The 9,208-nt window shown below is 49.1% G+C and overlaps 2 protein-coding genes across 2 annotated transcripts in view; both read left to right on the plus strand.

Moving 5' to 3' along the window:
• Positions 1 to 9,208, plus strand: part of LOC310712893 (zinc finger protein 213-like) — a 356,206-nt gene that overhangs the window by 19,907 nt on the left and 327,091 nt on the right. The window lies entirely within an intron of this gene.
• LOC310712866 (uncharacterized protein) overlaps positions 1 to 9,208 on the plus strand; it is a 36,491-nt gene that overhangs the window by 4,919 nt on the left and 22,364 nt on the right. The gene's annotated exons all lie outside the window — the stretch shown is intronic.

Genomic DNA, 9,208 nt, shown 5'->3' on the forward strand with positions numbered 1-9,208 from the left:
GTTTACACCAGGCCTGTGTTAAATTTGGAGAAGCTATTAGCCCGAATTGATAAAAATCATTAAATGGTGACAAATTTGACCACTAAAGTAGAGACACTGACAAAGAAAACAGAAGCACTAGATATCTCCATGAAAGGAAGGGAAGTCTGAAAAGCTGGAAAAGAAGACCAAAAATGGAAATCAGAACAGGCGACGCTTAGGATTGATGTGGACGGTTTGGGTGGAAGATAAGAGGCCATTGCGGGCGCTTTGGCGGTTCTTGAGATGAGACAGAAAGCCCAGCCTCTGAGACGGAGAGGAGGGAGGAGAGCAGGATTTTAGCAAAGGTTAGAGCGGAGTGGCTGGGAGTGGAATTAGTGGATTGTGGAGTAATGAATGCTCAAGCCGGTGCCTAATGCCCTCTGAGAAACCCCAGTCATCACACCTGTCAAGCCCAATGGCTCAGTCCACACCTGCGCAGACTACAAATGTATCATAAACAAGGCCCTTACGGCTCATGCATACCCGGTGCCAATGGTCAGCCATGTCCTCACCACCCTGACGTGGTCTAAGATTTTTTGCAAGCTGGCCCAGGCCCAGGCCTGGTTTGGATAGAAAACCAATGTGAATAAATGCCCCAGTGCCACCCCCTGGCCGGTCTTCCTGTCTCCCTCTCCCTGTGTCCCCACCCTGCCCCAATCAAAGTCCCAGCCAGTAGCTGCCCTCCAGGCCTTCCTCCGCCCATCTTGGGGCCTCAAGGCATGCGGGCAGAATTTGGTGGGGGGCCAGGCTGGGCTCAGAGGTCTGCTTTCCTCTCCTTGCACTGGGAAGCTTGTCTACTAACTAATGGATAAAGGGTTGTTTGGAAGACTAAGCCATCTCTACCCCCCACCCTGTTTTGAAATAAACCCAATTTAAGAATTGGGGACACGGAGGAAGGAGAAGGTTATGTACTAAGCTTGGATCCTAGAACAATAGGTAAGTAGGATCCTAGAATGCAACAACTGATTGGCCTGCAGGAAAAGACCAATCAGGCTCCAGGAGGGAAGCAGAATCAGCCAATCAGATGGGACCCATTCTGTCCATAATGTATATAAAAGCCTGAGGTTTGGGGGCAATTAAATCACTGTTTTACAAGCTGCAATAAAGAGCATGAAATCACTACAGGACTCCTGAGTAGATTTCAGAGAATCTAATGCTTCTTTGGTTGGGATTGTCCACCAAGGAAATTGGAGATGGTTGCCAGTCAAAGGGTAGTTTAAGACACAGGGGGGGGGGAGAGACCTCCTTGTGAAAGGGGAGGCAGTTTTGGGAGACATTCCAGCCGTGGCATTGGCAGCCAGAAGAGGAACCCTGGAAGAGGACACTCCAGGCTCATCTAGTCATAGAATCATAGAGTTGGAAGAGACCACAAGGGCCATCGATTCCAACCCCCTGCCAAGCAGGAAACACCATCAGAGCACTCCTGACATATGGTTGTCAAGCCTCTGCTTAAAGACCTCCAAAGGAGGAGACTCCACCACACTCCCAGGCAGCAAATTCCACTGTCAAACAGCTCTTACTGTCAGGAAGTTCTTCCTAATGTTTAGGTGGAATCTTCTTTCTTGTAGTTTGGATCCATTGCTCTGTGTCCGCTTCTCTGGAGCAGCAGAAAACAACCTTTCTCCCTCCTCTATGTGACATCCTTTTATATATTTGAACATGGCTATCATATCACCCCTTAACCTCCTCTTCTCCAGGCTAAACATGCCCAGCTCCCTTAGCTGTTCCTCATAAGGCATCGTTTCCAGGCCTTTGACCATTTTGGTTGCCCTCCTCTGGACACGTTCCAGTTTGTCAGTGTCCTTCTTGAATTGTGGTGCCCAGAACTGGACACAGTACTCCAGGTGAGGTCTGACCAGAGCAGAATACAGTGGCACTATTACTTCCCTTGATCTAGATGCTATACTCCTATTGATGCAGCCCAGAATTGCATTGGCTTTTTTAGCTGCCGCGTCACACTGTTGGCTCATGTCAAGTTTGTGGTCAACCAAGACTCCTAGATCCTTTTTACATGTACTGCTCTCAAGCCCGGTGTCCCCCATCTTGTATTTGTGCCTCTCATTTTTTTTGCCCAAGTGCAATACTTTACATTCCTCCCTGTTAAAATTCAGCTTGTTTGTTTTGGCCCAGTTCTCTAATCTGTCAAGGTCGTTTTGAAGTGCGATCCTCTCCTCTGGGGTGTTAGCCACCCCTCCCAGTTTGGTGTCATCTGCAAATTTGATCAGGATGCCCTTGAGTCCATCATCCAAGTCGTTGATAAAGATGTTGAATAAGACCGGGCCCAAGACAGAACCCTGTGGCACCCCACTAGTCACTCTTCTCCAGGATGAAGAGGAACCATTGATGAGCACCCTTTGGGTTCGGTCAGTCAGCCAGTTACAAATCCACTGAGTGGTAGCATAGTCAAGACCGCATTTTACCAGCTTCTTTACAAGAATATCATGGGGCACCTTGTCAAATGCCTTGCTGAAATCAAGGTAGGCTACATCCACTGCGTTCCCTTCATCTACCAGGCTTGTAATTCTGTCAAAAAACGAGATCAGGTTAGTCTGACATGACTTATTTTTCAGAAATCCATGCTGACTCTTGGTGATCACAGCATTCCTTTCTAGGTGCTCACAGACTGTTTGCTTAATGATCTGCTCCAGAATCTTCCCTGGTATTGATGTCAGACTGACTGGGTGGTAATTATTTGGGTCCTCTCTTTTCCCCTTTTTGAAAATAGGGACAACATTTGCCCTCCTCCAGTCTGGAGGTGGTTTTCAAGTTGGAACTATGTTTTGACCCTTTGCCAAAAGGAGATGCCACAAAGTGTGTGTGGGGGGGGGTGTCTTTTCAGTGCCAGGATACAAGGTGCTCTCTTGACCTGGGAGCCCAATCCCTCTCCCCCACCCCTAGAAAAGGGGTCTTCCCCTCATCCTCTCCTTGCAGGACCCCCTTTTCCTTCCTCTTTGCTCAGAGAGTCGGAACCAACTCTCTCTCAAGGGACCCTGGAGCCAAACCCTTGCAGAGTTTTACTTCTCAAGCAAAGGGGGGGAAGGAATACAGTCTTGTTGCTCTTGAGGTGTACAGAAATCTGTTCCCCGCGGAGGGAGAAGCTTGCCAGGCCCCCAAGGTCCCCGCAGGGAGAGAGGGACCAGCAAAAGGGTTAAGTGGTACCCAGCTGGCTTCCTAGAGAGGAATAAAGGGAGGAAGCTCCCCAGAGCACAAGGTCTGCCCCCATCCGGGCTTTTGTCTCTCTGCTCCACAAGTGCTGTCTGGGGGCGCCTTCTGGGATCCGGTGAGTGGCCTTGGGGAGATGGGGGGTCCCAGGGCTGCAGGGGAGGGTCCCTCTGGGGCCCTGGCTCCTGAGAGAGAGAAGGGAGCAGGGCGAGCTCCGCTTTGCAAGGGCTCAGAAGAACAGCCATGAGGGCCAGGGAGTCATGATGGGGATCCGTGGGGATTCTGCTCAGCTCCTGCAAGGGGATCCCCAAGCCAGGGCTAAGAGGTTCTGCCCCCCCCTTCTCTCTGCAAAGCCAGGGAGGCTGCAAGTAACAGGAGGTCTGCAACTCTTGTCTTGCTCCTTTGGGGAGGGGTCACTGAGTCAGGAAGAAAAGGGCCTGCAAAGGAACCCTGATGGGATTGAGGAAACAGCCACGTTCCTTAGCCCAGGTGGCAGCCAGATGGAAACATCTGGAGGCAGAAATAAAAACTTGGCCTCTGTGGTAAACAAAGTCCTTCCATCTCGCAGTGCGCAGTTAGACCCATGGAACTCCCTGCCACAGGAGGAGAGATGGCTTGAGAAGAGGATGAGGCCCATTCAGGGAGGAGCAGAGGGCTAGTGATGGCTCCAGGCCCCCCAGTTGGAGTCAGCCATGCTTCTGAAGGGGGAGGGAGTTGCCCTCAGAACAAAGACAGAAGTCTGTCTTGAGAACATGGGAATATAGTGCTTGAACTCCAAGTCTGGGCTGTGATTCAGACTCATCCATGCTGGCCCAGGGAACATTTCTCTTCTCCTGACTGTGTATCAATCTGGTAGTAGAAGAATGCATTTGCTTTACAGGATTCTCTGGCACCTCTCATTAGGACAGGCAGAACTTGGCAGAAGATCTAGGGACTCCTTCCGATCTCCTGGAGGTGTCCAGAGAACAGAAATGGATGAGGAAGACTCAGCTGGCCCTGAAGCAGGAAGAGGCCATGCCATCCAACATAGGAGCAGTGGGGGATTCTGTGAAAACACTGTGAGGAAGAACCTGGGTCAGGAGGACACCCTCTGCTCAGAGGTGCAGAGCCAGCAGCTCAGTCAGAGAGATCCTTCTAGAAAGAGAAGACTCCCAAACCAGAGATCCCTTGGGTCTTTTGCTTGGAGTACCTTGGCTTAAACTTAAACTGAAGAAAGCTTAAATTGAAGAAAGCTTAAGCTGAAGAAAGTAGGAAAAACCACTGGACCGGTTAGATACAATCTAAGTCAAATCCCTTATGAATACACAGTGGAAGTGAGGAACAGGTTTAAGGATTTAGATTTGGTGGACAGAGTGCCTGAAGAACTATGGACGGAGGCTCGTTAGGAGTCAGCAACTAAAACCATCCCAATGAAAAGGAAATGTAAGAAAGCAAAGTGGCTGTCCCACGAGGCCTTACAAATAGCGGGGGAGAGAAGGCAAGCAAAATGCGAGGGAGATAGTGAAAGATACAGGAAATTGAATGCAGATTTCCAAAAAAATAGCAAGGAGAGACAAGAAGGCCTTCTTAAATGAGCAATGCAAAGAAATAGAGGAAAACAACAGAATGGGAAAAACCAGAGATCTGCTCAAGTAAATTGGAGATATGAAAGGAACATGTCGTACAAAGATTACCATAATAAAGGACAAAAGTGGTAAAGATCTAACTGAAGCAGAAGACATCAAGAAGAGGGTGCAAGAATACACAGAGGAATTATACCAGAAAGATATGGATGTCTCGTACACCCCAGGTAGTGTGGTTGCTGACCTTGAGCCAGACATCCTGCAGAGTGAAGTCAAACGGGCCTTAGAAAGCATTGCTAATAAAAAGGCCAGTGGAAGTGATGATATTCCAGCTGAACTATTTAAAATTTTAAACGATGATGCTGTTAAGGTGCTACACTCAATATGCCAGCAAATTTGGAAAACTCAGCAGTGGCCAGAGGATTGGAGAAGATCAGTCTACATCCCAATCCCAAAGAAGGGCAGTGCCAAAGAATGCTCCAACTACCGCACAGTTGCACTCATTTCACACGCTAGCAAGGTTATGCTTAAAATTCTACAAGGCAGGCTCAAGCAGTATGTGGACCGAGAACTCCCAGAAGTGCAAGCTGGATTTAGAAGAGGCAGAGGAACCAGAGACGAAATTGCAAACACGCGCTGGATTACGGAGAAAGCTAGAGAGTTCCAGAAAGGCATCTACTTCTGCTTCATTGACTATGCAAAAGCCTTTGACTGTGTCGACCACAGCAAACTATGGCAAGTTCTTAAAGAAATGGGAGTGCCTGATCACCTCATCTGTCTCCTGAGAAATCTCTATGTGGGACAAGAAGCTACAGTTAGAACTGGATATGGAACAACTGATTGGTTCAACATTGGGAAAGGAGTACGACAAGGCTGTATATTGTCCCCTTGCTTATTTAACTTATATGCAGAATTCATCATGCAAAAGGCTGGGCTGGATGAAACCCAAGCCAGAAGTAAGATTGCCGGGAGAAATATCAACAACCTCAAATATGCAGATGACATAACATTGATGGCAGAAAGTGAGGAGGAATTAAAGAACCTTTTAATGAGGGTGAAAGAGGAGAGCGCAAAATATGGTCTGAAGCTCAACATCAAAAAAACGGCCACTGGGCCCATCACCTCCTGGCAAATAGAAGGGGAAGAAATGGAGGCAGTGAGAAATTTTACTTTCTTGGGCTCCATGATCACTGCAGATGGTGACAGCAGTCACGAAATTAAAAGACGCCTGCTTCTTGGGAGAAAAGCATTGACAAACCTAGACAGCATCTTAAGAAGCAGAGACATCACCTTGCCAATAATGGTCTGTATAGTTAAAGCCATGGTGTTCCCAGTAGTGATGTATGGAAGTGAGAGCTGGACCATAAAGAAGGCTGATTGCGGAAGAATGGATGCTTTTGAATTCTGGTGCTGGAGGAGACTCTGGAGAGTCCCATGGACTGCAAGAAGATCAAATGCATCCATTCTGAAGGAAATCAGCCATGAGTGCTCACTGGAAGGACAGATCCTGAAGCTGAGGCTCCAGGACTTTGGCCACCTCATGAGAAGAGAAGACTCCCTGGAAAAGACCCTGATGTTGGGGAAGATGGAGGGCACAAGGAGAAGGGGACGACGGAGGACGAGATGGTGGGACACTGTTCTTGAAGCTACAAACATGAGTCTGACCAAACTGCGGGAGGCAGTGGAAGACAGGAGGGCCTGGCATGCTCTGGTCCAGGGGGTCACAAAGAGGCAGACACGACTAAATGACTATAAACAACAACAACCTTGGGAGTAGGGTAACTGGCAGAAAGTGCCACCTTGTTAAGAGCCAAAGTCTTAAGTGTGAAACAACTGAGACAACCTTGAAGAGAAATAACATTGTAAACTGAAGCATCCTAAGTTTTATCCACTCGTGTCATAAACTTCCTTGTTAAATAAAATTGTTAATGTTTATTTGCACAATTCTTGCTTGAGACTCCCAGTTAGTGAGTTTTACCTCACGCAAGTCCCCCACAAGATGATCTGAGGTAGTTGGAGGGCATCTGTGGAAATTGTTTTCTGTGAGGTGGGTGCACTATATTTAAGAGAGAAGACCGGTCCAAGGGTGCCGGGGGGGGGGAAGAGCCCTTGCGTCGTCGCATATTAATTGGGGGCAGAGGTGGGATAGGAAGTTAAAACCCACAGAGATCCTATTTAGTTTTGAGCCGACTGGCAGACTTAAAGATGCATGAGGAAAACTGGATGCTGCACTTATGCCCACAGATATGTGGAATTTTGAGTGAAATATACTCAGATCTCAGAGAGGATGAAACCTCTGATTCCCTCACATTTAAAGAGAGAGTGAAAGTGCGCTTTGGACTGACTGCAGAACAAAGCCAAAAAGCCTTTCGTGAAATTAAAAGGAAACCAGGAGAGACTTAGGCCCAACTGGGTAGCCGAATTGACCAAGCTCTGGACAGATGGGAGGAAAGTGAGATGAGCTCAAACAGCTGATCAGTTGAGAGCAATGTTTCCAAGAGGTTCCTGCTCATTTAGGCTGAAAACAGTAACTGAAGTCTCTACCTTGGGAGATGAAATCAAAGGAGACTCAGGGGGAGCAGTAATACTCTGTCCCTTCCAGAAAAAGTAATAATTGGAAATCCAGGGAGGAAGTGGGGTCTCAAAACGACAACCCTGAAGGGCGGGCCCAAGGGTGCCGGGGGGGAAAAGAGCCGTGATACGAAGTAAAAACCCACACAGAAACGTACCCAGAGACACAGAACAACCAGTTTAATAAAGGAGTGAAGTTCTTTGACTAAAATGAGAAAAAATTCCTGTCAGAAAATGAACAGCAAGCGCCAAGCCAAAGAGACTCAGGATGACCCAGCTGCTGCGTCTGAGGAGAATCCTAATATACTGAATTAGAGATGATGAGGCTAAGATTGGAGTTGTCTTAGGTTGAAGGAGAGAAAGAAAGAGAAGAGGCCAGAATGGCAGCTGCCCTTCATCCAGCAGAGATACAGGCAGAAAGAGAGAGAGAGAGAGAGAGATGAGCCCAAGAAGAAAGAGACAGGGAGGCCAAGATGGCCCATGAAAAAGAGATGCTTCCTTTAAAAATGGAGGAGATTAAGGCGAGGGCAGAACTGCCGCAAGCAATGTTGGGGGTGGAGATTTTGCCTCAGCAAATGTAAAGTATGTACAGTGGTACCTCGGGTTACAGACGCTTCAGGTTACAGACTCCGCTAACCCAGAAATAGTACCTCGGGTTAAGAACTTTGCTTCAGGATGAGAACAGAAATTGATCTCCGGCGGCAGCGGCGGCCCATTAGCTAAAGCGGTACCTCAGGTTAAGAACAGTTTCAGGTTACGAACGGACCTCCAGAACAAATTAAGTACTTAACCTGAGGTACCACTATAAAAGGTGATGGTGTGCAGGCCTAACGGTCCAAGCTTCAAAAAGCCAGGCCTAGGCCCTCCACAAAAAGAGAAAGAAGAGCTTTTCTGAGTGGGATATTGTCCTCCATTTATTCCTTTTAGCCCCCATGCTGCTCCTTGACATGACTGGGTGAAGAAAGACCAGCCAGACAAGAGCATTTGGAGGGACCCCTAGAAAAGGGGGTCTTCCCCTCATCCTCTCCTTGCAGGACCCCCTTTTCCTTCCTCTTTGCTCAGGGAGTCGGAACCAACTCTCTCTCAAGGGACCCTGGAGCCAAACCCTTGCAGAGTTTTACTTCTCAAGCAAAGGGGGGGAAGGAATACATTCTTGTTGCTCTTGAGATGTACAGAAATCTCTTCTCCTGATTTTTAGCACCGCAGGCCTGCTGTGATGGGCTTCCTTGTCCCCCTTGCCACTGAAAAAGTCCATTTAACTGCCTCTTTGCCGATTGTTACGTTTAATTACTTTTCCTAAGGTAAAGATGTTACGCTGCATCTTTGAGACACTGCACTTAGTGCTGCTTTTTCTGTTCTGGGTTTGAATAAAACTTCATCTGTGGACTTTTTGTGTGGTCCTTTCCTGCTGCTTGATATACAAGGGGCGCTGAGTGATTTCGTTGTCCGTGGCATTTCCAGCCCCCTTTTCTCTCCAGGGGCTCCAGGTGCCAGAGACATGGCAGAGAGAGGGGCTCCTCCTCCGGGACACGGGTTCCCCCTTCCCACGCACACGCACCCAGTGCTCCTTCTTCACGGACCCCCCCAGGCCCCCCTCTTGCTGGGACACGGCTCTGCCCTGCAGCCCCCAAGTGAGACACCCCCGGGTCCCCCATCTGGCCCCCCCTGGAAGGCTCCCCGCTCCCCCGCCCCTTCGCAGCCCCAGGCAGAGAGAGGGGCTCCTCCTCCGGGACACGGGTTCCCCCTTCCCACGCACACGCGCCCAGGCCGGCTTCTTCCCGCCCAGGCGCCCCCCCTCTCGGCCGAGGGCCCCGCACCCTCCCCCATTGCGGGCCCAAATGCGGCCTCTTCCCCTCAAAGGGAGCAGCTCGCCAGGCCCCGGATGGAGCAGC

The sequence above is a fragment of the Podarcis liolepis genome, assembly GCF_965112155.1.
Source record: "Podarcis liolepis genome assembly, chromosome: 7".
In the NCBI taxonomy this organism is placed as follows: Eukaryota; Metazoa; Chordata; class Lepidosauria; order Squamata; family Lacertidae; genus Podarcis; species Podarcis liolepis.